The 19,572-nt window shown below is 43.0% G+C and overlaps 1 long non-coding RNA gene across 2 annotated transcripts in view; it reads right to left on the bottom strand.

Moving 5' to 3' along the window:
* The window catches only part of LOC121817744 (uncharacterized), a 121,995-nt gene that overhangs the window by 61,615 nt on the left and 40,808 nt on the right, over positions 1 to 19,572 (bottom strand). The window lies entirely within an intron of this gene.

The following is a 19,572-nucleotide window of genomic DNA, read 5'->3' as shown; positions in this document are numbered from 1 at the left end:
TCCAGGCCAGAATACTGGAGGGGGTCGCCTTTCCCTTATGCAGGGGAATCTTCCTGACCCAGGGATCGAACCCAGGTCTCCCGCACTGCAGGCGGATGCTTTACCAGCTGAGCCCCCAGGGAAGCCCAGTATGCACAGATCCCACCATCGTCATGAAGGACACCGTGGACGCTTTAGCTCCGGGTCTCTCCCCCTTCTTATCCACAGCATATCTGCTTTTCTCATCCCAGCACACAAACTAATACCTGCATTGTCCCATAATATTTTAGTGTTAATAATCTCATCCTCCTCTTTCAATTGGATTGAGATGCCAGTGAAGACCGAACTCTACCTTCTCTTTTGAGACAATCAGTGCTGGACAAACTAGATATACTACCTACTACTGATAAATTATTAGGGAAACGCATAGCCAAAAATAAATTCCAAAATTTGCTTTACTTTACTCTCTCATATCACAAAGAATGAGTGTTTGCAAGATAATTGAAAATTAAAACAGCAAAATACCAAAACCAAAAAAAAAATAAGTATTTGGGATTTTTCTAGTCTGGAAAGATAAATCTTCTCAATCCTCTTTTAGAGTTTTCTTTAAAGCCATTAAATCTACAAAAGGACAACTCATTTTAAAAGGGTAAACTTTCATGAACACTAAAGCTTCCTGGAGTGATGTCAGCGGCATGGCGGAAGGAATTGTTCCCTTCATTTGTCCCCTTCCGTCTACAGCTAGTAAAGCGTCCACAGCTCAGTAAAGGCGGCTCTGCGCAGGGCAGCAGGATGCTGGAGAACCTCACCCGCCTGAAGTTAGGCGGACTGAGCAGAGAGAGGCGGCGGAGGCCAGGGGGCGGCAGGGGCCCTGCCTGCTGAGTCCAGCCTTCCAGCCAGGGCAGCCCCCAGCCCAGAGACCCTCCAAGCGGCAAGGGAGCCGTCCTCCTGGCGCAGCGGTGCCCCTTGTTAACTGGGCCGCAGAGGCAGTGGGGCCTGGGACTCCGTCCCTCCAGATGCTGAGGTGCCCGTGACTCTAGCCCCTCGTCCCCCAACCCAGCCTGCAGTGGCAGAGCCCACCAACCTTACAACGAGGGTCACGGCAGAGACACCCGGGCGCGACTGCCCTCCGCCTGCAAGAAGCACAGCCTGCAGCTCACGGGATCCCGGGTGTGAGAGACGAGCCCACGATCCAGCTGCCCCAGGAGGCCACACCAGCGAGGCACCAGCGAAGCCCAAGAAGGGCCACCGGGACCTGGGAGAGGCTTCCGACAGAGGCAGCGGAGGGAGGAAGGTGCTCACTCTCAAATGTAAGCAGAGGCAGCTCAGGTTGCTGTTTAGTCGCTCAGTCTGTCGGACTCTTTGAGACTCCGTGAACTATAGCCCACCAGACTCCTCAGTCCACGGGATTTTCCAGGCGGTGCTGGAGTGGGTTGCCATTTCCTTCTCCAGGGGATCTTCCCAGCCCGGGGATTGAACCCTGTTTCCTGCACTGGCAGCTCAGGTTAAGAGAGACCAAAAGCCTATAACGCCACTTACTAGGAAACAAACGAAGGGTGTTTCATTCCTTACCTGCCGAATCATTTTAAGCAAGTAGAAAGCTGTTTGCTACTTCAGATGCACCAGCAGGGGAGCAACCCACCAGAACCACAGCAACGCTCTACCACAAAGAGGAAATGACAATCCCACAGAAACCAAACCTAAGCTGAAGAAATTCAAAAACCTACAAGAAAACTCAGAAAAAATATTTAATGAGCTAGGAGTAAATTAATAAGCAGAAAGAATACTTTACCAAAGAGACTGAAATTCTTTAAAAAAAAAAAAAAAGGCAGTGGGGAAGAAGAAATTCTAAAAAAGAAGCAAGCAAATTCTGGAGCTGAAGAACTCAATAAGCAAAATGAAGAATGCTTTTGAAAACCTTGGAAATGAAGCAGACCATGCAGAAGAAAGAATTCATGAGGCTGAAGACAGAAAACTAGAAATGGCACAAATAGAAGACAGAGAAGCAAGACGTTTAAATGAGGCCATCTTATAAGAGCTATCCAGCTCTTACAGGAAGACCAGCATTAGAGCCAAGGGTATCCCAGCAGGAGAAGAGAGCAGAGAGTTTATTTACAGAGAAACCAACACAACATTTAAATCAACTACACTTCCACTTTAAAAATCATCACTGAGAAATTCCCAAACTTAGGAAAGGAATTAAAAGCTGAACAAACACCTACACCTCAGTGCAAAAAAAGCCTTCTCCAAGATACATTACATTAAATATGTTGAAAGTCATATGACAAAGAATTTTAAAGGCAACCAGGGAACAAACAACGGCGACCTGCAGAAGCCGCCCCATTAGGCCATCAGTGGATTTCTCAGCTGAAACTCGATAGTCCAAGAAGGAGTGAAATGACATTCTCAAAGTACTGAAACAGAAACACTACCGTCTGAGAATACTCTATTCAGCAAAGTTGTCATCCAGACAGGAAGAAGCGAAAACTTTCCCGGAAAAACAAAAGCTGAAGTTCATCAACACTAGGCTTGTCCTATAAGAGAAGTTGAAAGAACCTCCACCACCAGAAACAAAATGCAGAAGCCCAGAAAACTGAGGAGAGAAATAGACAGAATCAGAAAAGTGAAACTCTTTTTTATTAGGATAGGTTTTTAAGGTTAAAGGTTAAGGGGAGAGTGTAGAAAAAGTGAATAGCTACTTTCATTAGTGACAAAACTATAATCCAAAAAGATACATGCATCTCTATGTTCATAGAAGCACTATTCATGGCAGCCAAAACATGGAGACAACCTAAACGTCTACGGACAGATGAACGGATACAGATGTGGTGTGTACGTACCAGGAACTACTACGCAGCCATGAAAAAGGACGGGATAACGCCAGGTGCAGTGACACAGATGCAACTAGAGATCGTCACACCAAGTGAAGCAAGTCGGAAAAAAAGACAAATTATGGCACAAAGTAACCTATCTTCAAAACAGAAATAGACTCACAGAGATCAGCCTGGGGTTGCCAAGGGGCAGGGGAAGAGGGAGAGACATAGACTGGGGGTTTGGGGTTGTTAGATGCAGACTATTACATTCGGAATGGATAAGCTGCAAGGTCCTACTGTATAGCACAGGGAGCTATTGGATTGGATATAATATGTCCAATCTCCTGGGATAAACCATAATGGAAAAGAATATTTTTAAAAAAGAATGTATCGTATGTGTATAACTGAGTCACTTTGTTATACCACAGAGATTGGTACAACACTGTAAATCAAGTATACTTCAATTAAAAATAATAAAGGTAAAGAGCAATAGGAAAAAATTACCTAAACACAAATAAAAGCGTATCAAAGTCTAGGGAATGCAACAAAAGCGGCACTGGAAGAAGGAAGTTTGTAACCGTATAGGCTCACGTCAAGAAACGAGAAAAACCTCAAACAACCTAACCTTACACACAAAAGAACTAAAGAAAGAAGAAACAACATCTAAAGTCAGTAGAAGTAAGGAGAGAATAAGACTCAGAGTAGAAGTAGAAGAGAGAGGCCAGAAAAGATGAGTAAAACCAAGAGCTGGTTCTTTAAAATAAATAAACAAAATTGACAAACCTTCAGCTACATTACTAAGAAAAAAGCAAATACTCACAGATAAAATCAGAAATGAAAGGAGAAATAACAGTACATGTCACAAAAATAGAAAGGTTTACAAGAGAATATTATCAACACGTTCATGCCGACAAATTGGACACGCTGGAAGACATGAACAAATTTCTTAAAATCCTACAACCTTCCAAGACTGAATCATGAAGAGATAGAAAATCTAAATAGCCTGATCATTAGGACAGAGTTTAAACAGCAATCAAAAAGCTCCAAATGAAAGCCGTCAAAGGAAGGCTTCTTACACTTTACTGATTTAGTTGGTTCCCTACCATCCTCCAAGGGCAGTTAAAGAGGATTTTGCATTGTTGAAATATTTCACCAAAAAGTATTTTCATTAGTGAAAAGATAATAAATAGAGGTATGGTAAAAAAAAAAAAAAATCCTCTGAAGAATCTTTGGAAAGGTAGGAAGGCAGAAATCAAATAGTAATTTAAGGAACCATTAGTAGCAGTGTTGAAAGAAGCGCTATCTTTTAGATAAGGAAAAAACAGAAATTGGTCTTACAAAAGTTGTTTCATTTGAAGTTTGTAATTCGAAATGGATCAAAACATAAATATTTATCAGTTGTATTTATTAAGTGGAAAATTTGAAAAACAGGCAAATCAAATATCTGTTTACTGACTGACTTACAGAGTAACTGTGTCTTGCAAAGAAGGTGAAAGTCACTCAGTCGTGTCTGACTCTCTGCAACCCCATGGACTGTAGGCCGCCAGGCTCCCCTGTCCATAGGATTCTGCAGCAAGCACACTGGAGTGGGTTTCCATTTCCTCCTCCACATGTGGGATGTGGCGTGTGGGATCTTCCCCACCCAGGGGCTGAACCCACACCTCCTGCCTTTCCTGCATTGCAGGTGGATTCTTCTCCACTGAGACACTGGGAAGGCCCTTCCATGAATGGGATAGTGTCCTTACAAGAGAAACCTTGGAGAGATCCCTCACATGTTCCACCTTAGGACCTACTGACCTGAAGCAAACGGACTACAGACACCTTTCTAACAAGGACGTGTCTATACAGGATCAGTAGAGAATTGTTACTCCAGGTCTGCAACCACGTGTACGCACACGTGACCACACAGGGAAGAAGGCCGCTTTCACGGGGAGGAAAAGGAAGCTGGGAGGACTATAGTAAGCAGAGTCCACGGCTTCTCACTAGCCGAATCCTTTCCAGGCAGGAAGAGGGCTCTTTCATCACCTTGGTGCTGCCATTCCGCTGTCCTCACTGGGTGTGAAAACGCCTCCTCCTGGCCTCTCAACTCTACTCAGCTGAGGTGTATATATATATACACACACATATATATAATATATAAAACATATATAAACATATTATACAATAAATGCTCACACACATTATATAATATGTAAAACATATATAAACATATGCAATAAATGCTCACACACACATATATAATATATAAAACATATATCAGTTCAGTTCAGTTCATTTCTGTCACTCAGTCGTGTCCGACTCTTTGCGACCCCATGAATCGCAGCACGCCAGGCCTCCCTGTCCATCACCAACTCCCGGAGTTCACTCAGACTCGCGTCCATCGAGTCAGTGATGCCATCCAGCCATCTCATCCTCTGTCGTCCCTTTCTCCTCCTGCTCCCAATCCCTCCCAGCATCACAGTCTTTTCCAATGAGTAAACTCTTCCCATGAGGTGGCCAAAGTACTGGAGTTTCAGCTTTAGCATCATTCCTTCCACAGAAATCCCAGGGCTGATCTCCTTCAGAATGGACTGGGTGGATCTCCTTGCAGTCCAAGGGACTCTCAAGAGTCTTCTCCAACACCACAGTTGAAAAGCAACAATTCTTCGGCGCTCAGCCTTCTTCACAGTCCAACTCTCACATCCATACATGACCGCAGGGAAAACCATAGCCTTGACTAGACGGACCTTAGTCAGCAAAGTAATGTCTCTGCTTTTGAATATGCTATCTAGGTTGGTCATAACTTTTCTCCCAAGGAGTAAGCGTCTTTTAATTTCATGGCTGCAATCACCATCTGCAGTAATTTTGGAGCCCAAAAAATAAAGTCTGACACTGTTTCCACTGTTTCTCCATCTATTTCCCATGGAGTGATGGGACCAGATGCCATGAACTTCTTTTTCTGAATGTTGAGCTTTTAGCCAACTTTTTCACTCTCCTCGTTCACTTTCATATAAACATATACATTTGCATTATATATATAATAAATGCTCATGCACACATATAAACACATATATACACACATATGTTTTTTACAGATTACAGGGAAAAGACAGCCAGAAAGCCCTCTCCAGACACCAAACCTGCTGGCCCACGATCTTGCTTGGATTTCCCACTCTCCAGGACTGCGAGAAATAAGCGTCTGTTGTCTATCCGCCACCCAGTGTGTGGCACTCTATTGCAGCTCTATTAGCGCAGTCCAAACAGACTGAGCCAGTCTCTCCACACTGCGCCCTCCCAAAGGCAGTCGCTATGCATCCTACACTGAAGCATGGGGGGCTTAGGCTCCACCTTCATGAAGAAGAGCGTCTACATAAATTCCTTGGAAATCTGCACCATTTTTTCCAAGACGTGCCAATGGCAATTCAGTGTCCTACTGGGGCTCAATGTGTTTGCGTTTCACTCTCTTTCTTTCTGCTTCGCAATTGATATCCTTGCTTTTTCCTCTCAGTCTCATGCAGAATATGGCATCTGCTTTGTAGCTGGTGTTAAGTTGTGGGTCTCAGACAGACATTATCAATATAACTTGAGAATTTGTTTGAAATGCAAATTCCCAGTCTTTACTTTAGAATCAAAAACTTGGGGCAAAGCCCAATAATCTGTGTTTTAACAAACCTTCCAGGTCACCCATGTGTGCCGGGCTCTTAGAAGTCAGGATAAATGCATTCTTTTTTCATTCCCAGGCTTCATGCCTCAGCTCACAGCCGAAAACCCCACTGCCTCCTTCGATGACTGGTAGCAAGTCTCAGCTTCAGTGATGCTTTAACTGACCACCTAGTATTGAGACCTCAGCCTCAGAACTCTCTTTTTTTTTCAATTAAGTGACCCCACCGGCATCTCTGGCAACCTGGAAAGTTCAGATACTACAGCCTCTCATTTCACTACTGGGCTTCCCTGGTGGCTCAGATGGTAAAGAATCCACCTGCAATGCGGGAGACCTGGGTTTGATCCCTGGGTTGGGAAGGTGCCCTGGAGGAGGGCATGGCAACCCACTCCAGTATTCTTGCCTGGAGAATCCCATGGACAGAGGAGCCCGGTGGTCACAGTCCAGGGGGTCACAAAGAGTCGGACAGGACTGAGCACACAGCACACATGTCATTACTAACACACTCCATCTTGTGGCTTCCATCAAGCTTGTTCCCATTCTTCCTGATCTAAATTTCTCACTGAATTCTTAAAAGGAATTTATATTTGATTGACACCCTCCTGTCTCCACTCTGTCCTTAAGCAATAGCCACAGGTTTCTCTGCAGACACGAACGTCTGTGTGATAAGACTTGGAGTGGTAAGACTTGCCATGGCTGGGTCCCTGGGAGTGAACCCTCTCCCTGAGAACCCCTGCCACTGCCCTCGATTGCTGCAGGTTCCCAGCTGCTTCCTGCTTCTCCTCTGTTTCCTGGGCCTCTGTCTGGTGCCTGGAAGCCTGTCCAGCCTCCTCTGGGAGCCAGCACTGACTCTATAAAGCTTTTCAATTACTGCTCTTGCCAAGCTTCATTTACACAGCATGCTAAATGACAAATGCCTTGAGACGCTTTAAGAGCCGTTCAGTTCTTAAAAACGGAGGAGTAAAGGCGGTCTAGTCCCCCCACTATCCATTTTAACTTCACTCTATTATGAAACTACTATACATAAAATCCCCTGAGCTGTGAAATATTCATTCCCTTATTCGTTGGTTACTGATATACTTTATGAGGAGGCCTATTTATAACAAAGTGACTTCGTGGAGACTGCTTATGAGAGGATAACTTTTGGAAGAAATGCTAAATGTTCATTTTCATTGAAATATCGTAAATCCAATCCATGAGGAGTTCACTGAAACAGTGATTCAGCCAGAACCTATTCTCTGATGTAGTCACTCACTCATTTGAAAAATATTCCTTAGCATACCACAGTGCTTAACCTAGCTCTGTACCGTCCGTTGCTGCAATTACGTTGGCACATCTTTATGATTTTATGATTTTTATAATTTTCCTCAATAGACATGTATCACTGTCATAAAAAGTGGAAGAAAAACATTCTAGAAAGAGTTTCATTTGCAAGTATATGTTTCTCAAAATCCCACCATAAATTCAGTCAATAAAATAGTGAAATATCAATAGTCAATTTTTGAAACATTTGGTATAACTTTTACGTTCATACCCTCAGAAGAAATGCAGTAGCCATCATGGTCAACAAAAGAGTCCGAAATGCAGTACTTGGATGCAATCTCAAAAACGACAGAATGATCTCTGTCATCTCCAAGGCAAACCATTCAATATCACGGTAATCCAAGCCTATGCCCCAACCAGTAATACTTGAAGAAGCTGAAGTTGAACGGTTCTATGACGACCTACAAGACCTTTTAGAACTAACACCTAAAAAAGATGTCCTTTTCATTCTAGGGGCCTGGAATGCAAAAGTAGGAAGTCAAGAAACACCTGGAGTAACAGGCAAATTTGGCCTTGGAATACGGAATGAAGCAGGGCAAAGACTAATAGAGTTCTGCCAAGAAAATGCACTGGTCATAGCAAACACCCTCTTCCAACAATACAAGAGAAGACTCTACACGTGGACATCACCAAATGGTCAACACTGAAATCAGATTGATTATATTCTTTGCAGCCAAAGATGGAGAAGTTCTATACAGTCAACAAAAACAAGACCAGGAGCTGACTGTGGCTCAGATCATGAACTCCTTATTGCCAAATTCAGACTGAAATTGAAGAAAGTAGGGAAAACCACTAGACCCTTCAGGTATGACCTAAATCAAATCCCTTATGATTATACAGTGGAAGTGAGACATAGATTTAAGGGCCTAGATCTGATAGATAGAGTGCCTGATGAACTATGGAATGAGGTTCGTGACATTGTACAGGAGACAGGGATCAAGACCATCCCCATGGAAAAGAAATGCAAAAAACCAGAATGGCTGTCTGGGGAGGCTTTACAAATAGCTGTGAAAAGAAGAGAAGCGAAAAGGCAAGGAGAAAAGGAAAGATATAAGCATCTGAATGTAGAGTTCCAGAGAATAGCAAGAAGAGATAAGAAAGCCTTCTTCAGCAATCAGTGCAAAGAAATAGAGGAAAAGAACAGAATGGGAAAGACTAGAGATCTCTTCAAGAAAATTAGAGATACCAAGGGAACATTTCATGCAAAGATGAGCTCGATAAAGGACAGAAATGGTATGGACCTAACAGAAGCAGAAGATAGTAAGAAGAGGTATATTAAGAATACACAGGAGAACTGTACAAAAAAGATCTTCACGACCCAGATAACCACGATGGTGTGATCACTCATCTAGAGCCAGACATCCTGGAATGTGAAGTCAAGTGGGCCTTAGGAAGCATCACTATGAACAAAGCTAGTGGAGGTGAGGGAATTCCAGTTGAGCTATTTCAAATCCTGAAAGATGATGCTGTGAACGTTCTGCACTCAATATGCCAGCACATTTGGAAAACTCAGCAGTGGCCACAGGACTGGAAAAGGTCAGTTTTCATTCCAATCCCAAAGAAAGGCAATGCCAAAGAATGCTCAAACTACTGCACAATTGCACTCATCTCACATGCTAGTAAAGTAATGCTCAAAATTCTCCAACCAAGGCTTCAGCAATATGTGAACCGTGAACTTCCAGATGTTCAAGCTGGTTTTAGAAAAGGCAGAAGAACAAGAGATGAAATTGCCAACATTTGCTGGATCATGGAAAAAGCAAGAGAGTTCCAGAAAAACATCTATTTCTGCTTTATTGACTATGCCAAAGCCTTTGACTCTGTAGATCACAATAAACTGTGGAAAGTTCTCAGAGAGATGGGAATACCAGACCGCCTGACCTACCTCTTGAGAAATCTGTATGCAGGTCAGGAAGCAGCAGTTAGAACTGGACATGGAACAACAGACTGGTTCCAAACAGGAAAAAGAGTGCATCAAGGCTATATATTGTCACCCTGCTTATTTAACTTCTATGCAGAGTACATCATGAGAAACGCTGGACTGGAAGAAACACAAGCTGGAATCAAGATTGCCACGAGGAATATCAATCACCTCTGATATGCAGATGACACCACCCTTATGGCAGAAAGTGAAGAGGAGCTAAAAAGCCTCTTGATGAAAGTGAAAGAGGAGAGCGAAAAAGTTGGCTTAAAGCTTAACATTCAGAAAACGAAGATCATGGCATCTGGTCCCATCACTTCATGGGAAATAGATGGGGAAACAGTGGGAACAGTGTCAGACTTTATTTTGGGGGGCTCCAAAATCACTGCAGATGGTGATTGCAGCCATGAAATTAAAAGACGCTTACTCCTTGGAAGAAAAGTTATGACCAACCTAGATGGCATATTCAAAAGCAGAGGCATTACTTTGCCGACTAAGGTCCGTCTAGTCAAGGCTATGGTTTTTCCTGTGGTCATGTGTGGTGTGAGAGTTGGACTGTGAAGAAGGCTGAGCGCCGAAGAATTGATGCGTTTGAACTGTGGTGCTGGAGAAGACTCTTGAGAGTCCCTTGGACTGCAAGGAGATCCAACCAGTCCATTCTGAAGATCAACCCTGGATTCCTTTGGAAGGAATGATGCTAAAGCTGAAACTCCAATACTTTGGCCACCTCATGAGAAGAGTTGCCTCATTGGAAAAGACTCTGATGCTGGGAGGGATTGGGGGCAGGAGGAGAAAGGGACGACAGAGGATGAGATGGCTGGATGGCATCACGGACTCGATGAACGTGAATCTGAGTGAACTCCGGGAGATGGTGATGAACAGGGAGGCCTGGTGTGCTGCGATTCATGGGGTCGCAAAGACTCGGACACGACTGAGCGACTGAACTGACTGAACTGATGAATATTTATATTTTTAAATTCTAGATATTTTCCCAAATCATATCAAGAAAAATTAACTTTCATCTTATAAAATTATAAGTTAGCATATTTTTACTTCCCTAGCACTTTCGTTTCCACAACTTCCTGCTCTCCACTTAAATAATTTGGAGATTCTAAGCTCAAACTACTGTACAATTGCACTCATCTCACACACTAGTAAAGTAATGCTCAAAATTTTCCAAGCCAGGCTTCAGCAATATGTGAACTATGAACTTCCAAATGTTGAAGCTGGTTTTAGAAAACGCAGAGGAACCAGAGATCAAATTGCCAACATCCACTGGATCATGGAAAAAGCCAGAGAGTTCCAGAAAAACATCTATTTCTGCTTTATTGACTATGCCAAAGCCTTTGACTCTGTGGATCACAATAAACTGTGGAAAATTCTTCAAGAGATGGGAATACCAGACCACCTGACCTGCCCCTTTAGAAACCTATATGTAGGTCAGGAAGCAGCAGTTAGAACTGGATATGAAACAACAGACTGGTTTCAAATAGGAAAAGAAGTATGTCAAGGCTATATATTGTCACCCTGCTTATTTAACTTGTATGCAGAATACATCATGAGAAACGCTGGACTAGAAGAAACACAAGCTGGAATCAAGATTGCCGGGAGAAATATCAATAACCTCAGATATGCAGATGACACCACCGTTATGGCAGAAAGTGAAGAGGAGCTAAAAAGCCTCTTGATGAAAGTGAAAGAGGAGAGTGAAAAAGTTGGCTTAAAGCTCAACATTCAGAAAACGAAGATCATGGCATCTGGTCCCCTCACTTCATGGCAAATAGATGTGGAAACAGTGGAAACAGTGTCAGACTTTCTATTTTTGGGCTCCAAAATCACTGCAGATGGTGACTGCAGCCATGAAATTAAAAGACGCTTACTCCTTGGAAGAAAAGTTATGACCAACCTAGATAGCATATTGAAAGGCAGAAACATTACTTTGCCAATAAAGGTCCATCTAGTCAAGGCTATGTTTTCTTCCAGTAGTCATGTATGGATGTGAGAGTTGGACTGTGAAGAAAGCTGAGCGCTGAAGAATTGATGCTTTTGAACTGTGGTGTTGGAGAAGACTCTTGAGAGTCCCTTGGACAGCGAGGAGATCCAACCAGGCCATCCTAAAGGACATCAGTCCTGGGTGTTCCTTGAAAGGACTGATGCTAAAGCTGAAACTCCAATACTTTGGCCACCTCATGAGAAGAGTTGACTCATTGGAAAAGACTCTGATGCTGGGAGGGATTAGGGGCAGGAGGAGAAGGGGACGACAGAGGATGAGATGGCTGGATGGGATCACCGACTCGATGGACGTGAGTCTGAGTGAACTCCAGGAGTTGGTGATGGACAGGGAGGCCTGGCGTGCTTCGGTTCATGGGGTCGCAAAAGAGTCGGACACAACTGAGCGACTGAACTGAACTGAGCTAACTAAAACTATCATTTAACAGGTAATAGTTACTTTCTATTCTGCATTATTTTACAGCTATAATTGCAAGGATAGTTTAGACCCAACTCTGAGTTTGTTTCAGGCCTTACTGTCTCTGCATTTATAAACTTTCCTCTTTCTTGAATAAGCTAGACAATTAAATCCTTGTGAATCTGAAGCACAACGCGGCATAAACTTTTCAGAACAAGTATATAGGGGCACACATTCTAAGTCTTTGCATATTTATTAATAACTTTCACTTTCTTCAACTTTTTGTCAATAAACATGTTTGAATTCATGCTGTTCAAAAAAAAAAAAAAAAAAAAACCTTTCCTGAATGCTTGCGAAGAAGACATAGATGGGAGATAGAAATCAAGATGGTGATGAGAGAGATGGTAGAGATAAAGATTTATGTGGAAAGTTACCGGTGTAACCAGGAAATGTCTGAAGCTTTGTTTCACTAAAATAAGTTCTGTGCAACATAATTAGAACACATGTTGAAAGTATTATCCTCACCCAAAAGTGGTCATAAATTAGAGACATCCTGGGTTCAAATAAATTGGCCTTCTACTTGTTTTTTCTGATTACTTCATTTAATTAGCAAATATACAATGTGAGCCTTTCAGAAGCCATTATATTGTGCAAAATCTCCCACACTTTTCAGGCCATGAAACCATTTTCCAAATGAGCACATAAAAAAGTTAATGAACGGAAATCTCAGTTAAACAGAGTTGGGAGACCAGCAGGGGCAGCCCTCACGCCCGACAGCATTGGCCAAGCCCAACAAGAGCAAGGAGACGCCTCTTCTCTCCTGGCGAGGATTCAGCCCATGAAAAGCCATGGACTCTCTGTTTCCCACATCCCTCCTCATTTCTTTTTTTTCTCTAGGAAAGAGGGATGGGGTCCCCTTCCCTTCTTGTGTGGGCCTTGCCTTGGTTGCAGACCCTGAATTCCAATTCTCATCAAGCTCATCTTTGCTGAAGAAATATCTGGTGGTCTATTAGTTTCAGGTCACCAAGCGTCAGATGAAAGTATCGTCCTATGGGATGCACTTTAAGAAACACGGTTCGCAGTTTTGGTTCAGACATCTCAATTTTGCTGGACACATGGTGAGCATTTTTATTAGTAGATTAGCATGTGTTTCCAGAGAAGGCAATGGCACCCCACTCCAGCACTCTTGCCTGGCAAATCCCATGGGCGGAGGAGCCTGGAGGGCTGCAGTCCATGGGGTCACTAAGAGTAGGACACGACTGAGCGACTTCGCTTTCACTTTTCACTTTCGTGCATTGGAGAAGGAAATGGCAGCCCACTCCAGCGTTCTTGCCTGGAGAGTCCCAGGGCCGGGGGAGCATGGTGGGCTGCCGTCTATGGGGTCACACAGAGCCGGACACAACTGAAGCGACTCAGCAGCAGCAGCAGCACCGCGTTTTCCAGGTCAATCTCTATTATTTCTAAGACTATCTGCTCTACTTTTTCTTTTGGGATACTGATTATAATTTAGATTAATATCGCCAAACATGATTTTTCTCTCTGTCCTCTTTTCTTTCAACTTTCTAATGTTTTTATTCTTTTCTCATAAATCCCATTGATGTTTTCCATCAGAATCCAATTTACCATTGAAATATTTGTGTTTATAAGGAGAAATGCGTATATTTGGTCTTCAATCTCGTTTCTGCCACAGAGCTTAAAACCTTCAACATTTCCTGACAGGTATCTTTCATTATTCATAATAATCCCCTTTTGAACACACCTGAGTTTGTAAAAAAAAAAAAAAAAAGTATTAATAACTTCCAGAAAACCCCTAACAATGGAGGCTATTTGCCGAAGGAATCCACCTTGTGAGGAGAGGTTTGGACTTGCAGCCCCTACGTCTCCCAACCCACTTCTTCCCTCTGGGGAGGTTCAGTTAACCACTGCTGACCAATGACTTAATCAACCATGGCTGGCGCATGAAATTTCCATGAAAATTCACAAGGACAGAGTTCAGAGAGCTTCCAGGTTGGTGGCCAGTTAGAGATGCGAGGAGACCTGCGACCTGGAACCGCCAGGCCCTTCTCCCCATCCCTTGCCTTATGCATCAGCCTGCTCCTGAGTTGCATTCTTTTTAATAACCTGGTTCTCTAGGGAGTTTCCTGAGTCCTGTGAGCCACTCCAGCACGTTAATCAAACCAAAGGAGGGGGATGTGGGAACCTTCAGTCTATAGTGGTTTTCAGAAGCACAGGTGACAACATGGATTTAAGACTGGCGTCTGGAGTTGGGGGAAGAGAGTGGGCAGACTGTGGCATTCAGCCCTTACCTCTGGGATCTGGTGCTATTTCCAGGCAGATACTGTCAAAACTGAGTTAAATTGTAGGGTCCCCAGCTGGTGCCCCAGAATTGCTTGATGTAGGGAAGTCCATACACATTTATTTGGAGTACAGGGGATGCTCTGAGTAGTAAGAGCACAGAAAAACAGAAGAGGTGTTTCTGCTTTATAGCCATTCACCACGTCCATCCTGATTTTACATTTGGTGATTGTATCTCCTATCACCTCACTGTATTTCCTGACCACAGATTCCTGGTCACGCAGTCCTGCGTTATTGCACAGATGCAGATTTCTCTCTAGTGACTCAGAGAATGAGAATTCCCCAACAGAGGTTCATGATCAAACTTACAAAAAACCTACAAGACCTTGCCTGAATCAACCAAGCATCAGAAATGTGTGTATGTCGTGCAAACACCTCATGGATTCAGATTTATCAGAGTAAGTCAGGGAAGAATTAGAACAACGAAGAGTCTTATCAGTAGACCATGTTTTTCCGCCATTCTCCCTAGCAATGTCTAGGGCATCTTACACACACCCACACCACACCTATGAATGGAAGGTCCATCAGTACAAGCTCTGGGTCCTGGTCACCACTGTTTCTCCAGGATCTATCTAGAACAGAGTCTGACTCATCATACATTTACTTACCAGCTGTCTACTTGTTGCAAGAGACAGAAACCCAAGAGGAACCAGATTAAGAATCAAGGGGAGCACATCACTGGTGGGACTGTGGATAAGAATCTGCCCGCTAATGCAGGGGACACAGGTTCGATCCCTGGTCCAGGAAGATTTCCTTGCCTTGGGGCAACTAAGCCTGTGTGCCTCAACTAATGGAGCCCGCACCCTCAAGCCCTGCTCCAGACCAAGAGAAGCCACAGCCTGAGAAGCCTGCGCTCCACAGCAGAGAAGAGACCAGCGCAGCAACAAAGACCCAGCACAACCAAAAACAAGTAAATTACCTCTTCAAAAAAGCTAGCTTAAAAAACATAGTCAAGAGGAAAGTTCTGGTAACTAGGAAATCCAGAAGAGCATCTGGCTCCAGAGACGAGTGAATCCAGCTTCTGCAATGACATTGGCAGGGCTCAGAGTCTGCTGTCCATCTCCAAGTGAAACCCCTTAAGTGGAGTTCTCACAGATACACGTTTAGGGTCCTTTCCTACCTCTAAGTCAAAAGCTATGCTTTGAGGGCTGGAGTAGACTTTAGGAAGAGTCTACTGCACATAACCAACTCTGTTAACAAATTTGGAGGGAGGGGCACCATGATACACAGCCCAGGGGGTCAGCAAGGAAGGGAGAAGGGGGCTCCGAACAGAAGGGGTGGGGTGGCCTTAGCAGTCACAGGAGGAAAGGATTCTACGATCCGCTGCACCGTGAAGAAGATACTCAAGGAATATATATTGAGTCAAAGAAGGAATGTGTCTCTCACAAATGTCCCCCAAGTCCCTCTGAGGCTCCATGTGTTATTTCCCTTTCAGCGTTGAACTCAGTGACAGTTTTAACCAGGTACAGCTGCAGAAGCCAAGTGAAAGTGTTGGTCGCTCACCCACGTCTGACTCTGTGACCCCGTGGAGCCCACCAGGCTCCTCTGACCATGGAATTCTCCAGGCAAGAACATGGGTGTACCTGTGGCTGATTCTTGTTGATATATGACAGAAAACCATAAAATTCTGGAAAGCAATTATCCTTCAATTTTAAAAAAATTGTTTTTTTGAAGAATGCTGGAGTGGGTTGCCATTTCCTTCTCCAAGGGATCTTCCTGACCCAGCTATCAAACCCAGGTCTCCCGCACTGCAGGGGGATGCCTTACCATCTGAGCTACTAGGGAAGCCCAGGGTACAGCTGAGGGCAAGCCAAATGGGGTGCTTTGTCCTGGATCCTTCCTTCTTATTTTTGGGGGAAGGCTATGAATGACCTTCCCTAAAACTGTGCGACTGTGTAAAAGCTGTCTCATAAACATTACTAATGATAGCAACCATTATACTCACATGTGGCTAATTCAATGATTTTAGCCACCTGAAATACTGAGGCTGAGTCCCAAACCTGCACTGGATTTGCTAAGATTTTCTGTAAGGCTAGCGCAGCAGTAGACATGGGCTCGAGTACGGTCGGTTGCAACGTGCAGCCCTCCTGGTGCCTTGAGCCTAACAGCAGGTGCCGGTTCCCAGGAGACAGAGGAATTAACTCCAGTGGCTGGCAGACTATATTCAGTTCATAGTTTCAACAGTGACCTTTACCTCCTTCAAAAAGACACACTGTGTTAATCCTACCCATATTCCGTCGACAGTAATTCCTTCTGCCAAAATAAACTGTTTACATGCTGGGCCCCAAGCCTGCCGATGATAAGAAACTGTGCTGAAACCTAACAGAGAGGCATGCACAGTTCAACGAAGGAAAGTAATCTTCTCAGAAGGAAGATATCGTTCCTAAAATTTCTCTATGCGTTATGCAATTGTCAATGGAAGTTCTAAGAAATCTTTCCATGATGGTGTTTTACTCGGAATCTGAAACAGATTTCGGTCAGCTTTCCTAGTATTTTACTAAGAAGTTATTAACTTTCTAACTAAAAAGCCCACTATGTTTTAGGCAGTCGTCATCATCCTGAACTCTTACATTTGTACAGGGTTTTAGAGTTTAAGTAGTACTTCCGTTTATATATTTCTTATGAGCCCTGTAACCCACACTTACTCATAATATCAACCCTGATTCTGGGAAAGATTAAGGGCAGGAGGAGAAGAGGGCAACAGAGGATAAGATGGTTGGATGACATCATCCACTCAATGGACATGAGTCTGAGCAAACTCCGGGAGACAGTGACGGACAGGGAGGCCTGCCGTGCTGCAGTCCACGGCGTTACAAAGAGTCGGACATGACTGAATGACTGAACAACAAAAGCTGTTCTGTATTAAACTGTATCTAAAGCTTGTCTCTTAAAACCAGAAGACCCCTACGCTTATGATCAATTAACCTACAACAAAGGAGGCAAGAATATACAATGAGGCAAAGACAGTCTCTTCACTAAATGGTGCTGAGGAAGCCGGACAGCTACACGTAAAAGAATGAAATTAGAATATAGTCTAACATCATATACAAAAATAAACTCAAAGTGGATTAAAGACCATTTAATGTAAGACCAGATACTGTCAAACTCCCAGGGGGAAATAGACAGAACACTTTTTGACATAAATCACAGCAATATTTTTTGGATCCATCTCCTAGAGTAATGGAAACAAAAATAAATAAAACCTAAGCATACTTATAAGCTTTTGGATAGCAAAGGAAACCATAAACAAATGAAAAGACAACCTTTAGAATGGGAGAAAAATATTTGCAAAAGATGCCACCAGCAAGGGATTTCCAAAATATACAAATGGTTTATACAGTCAATTTGAACCAAATTGAAACCAATCAAAAAATGTGCGGAAGACATAAATAAAAATTAATCCAGAGAAGTCATACAGGTGGCCAACAGGCCCATGAAAAATGCTTAACGTTGTTAATTATTAGAGAAATGCAGGTCCAAACTACAATGAGATAATCAATCACCTCACACGAGTTGAAACAACCATCATTAAAAATTCTACAAATAACAAATGCTGGAGAGGGTGTGGAGAAGAAGAAATCCCCACTGTCGGTGGGAACGTATTCTGGTGCAGCCCTGTGGGGAACAGCAGTAAGGTTCCTTAAAAACTGAAAGTAAAGTTACCATGCAATCCAGCAACCCCACTCCTGGGCACGCATCCAGAAGACAAAAACTCTAGTTTGAAAAGACACATGAACCCCAGTGTTCACAGCAGCACCATTTACAATAGCTGAGACATGGAAGCAACATAAATGTCCATCAGCAGACGACTGGATAAAGAAGAGGGATTACACACCTTTAAACAGAATGAAATGACGTCATTTGCAGCAACACGGATGGACCCGGAGATTATCATACAAAGGGAAAAGGCAGGCGGAGAAAGACAAGCATCACATGCTATCATTTACATGAGCAATGTAGAAAGAATTGTACAAATGGACTTACTTAAAAAACAGGAATAGAGTCACAAACAGAAAATAAATGCATGTTTACCGAAAGGGAAAGGGGGTGGTAGAGGTATAAATTAGGAATTTGGGATTAACCAATACTTACCACATAAAATAAATAAACAAGGACCTACTGTAAAGCACAGGGAACTGTATTCAACATCTTATAATAACCCATAATGGCAAAGAATCTGAAAAACTCTGTGTGTGTGTGTGTGTATGCGCGCGCACGTACATACATATACATCTGACTCACTTTGCTGCATACCTGAAACATTGTAAATCAACTGTACTTCAATAAAAAACAGAAGAAAACAATTAAGAAAATTACCATGTGCACATCATTACAAGGCAATATTGTAATAGTTTTTAAGTCTTCGCATCCCTGGCAAGAAAGCAGCACTTTATCAGACTAATTGATTGCATTAATTTGACATCCCCGAGAGTCATTTTCATGTGGATGGATTATGCCATCACCAGATACTGCCACTGAGAAATATACCTGCCTCAATTATTGCCATAGAATTTTATAAAATCAGTGATTATTGTTTGAAAAACAGGCCTTTTATAAAAAGTCTAATGTTTGGATGTTTGAAACATTTTGACTCCCACTTAAGTGATGCTTTTTTTCTAATGTATTTGTAACTTTAGGAAGTAAAATTTGTATTGAAATAAGAGGAACCAGAGATCAAATTGCCAACACCCGTTGGATCATCAAAAAAACAAGAGAGTTCCAGGAAAACATCTATTTCTGCTTTATTGACTACACCAAAGCCTTTGATTGTGTGGATCACAACAAACTGTGGAAAATTCTTCAAGAGATGGAAATACCAGACCACCTCACCTGCCTCTTGAGAAATCTATATGCAGGTCAAGAAGCAACAGTTAGAACTGGACATGGAACAACAGACTGGTTCCAAATTGGGAAAGGAGTATATCAAGGCTATATATCGTCACCCTGCTTATTTAACTTCTATGCAGAGTACATCATGAGAAATACTGGACTGGATGAAACATAAGCTGGAATCAAGATTGCCAGGAGAAATATCAATAACCTCAGATATACAGATGACACCACCCTTATGGCAGAAAGTGAAGAGGGACTAAAGAGCCTCTTGATGAAAGTGAAAGAGGAGAGTGAAAAAGTTGGC

The sequence above is a fragment of the Ovis aries genome, chromosome 23 (genome assembly GCF_016772045.2).
Source record: "Ovis aries strain OAR_USU_Benz2616 breed Rambouillet chromosome 23, ARS-UI_Ramb_v3.0, whole genome shotgun sequence".
Lineage (NCBI taxonomy): Eukaryota > Metazoa > Chordata > Mammalia > Artiodactyla > Bovidae > Ovis > Ovis aries.
This window is presented reverse-complemented; position numbering and strand designations above follow the sequence as displayed.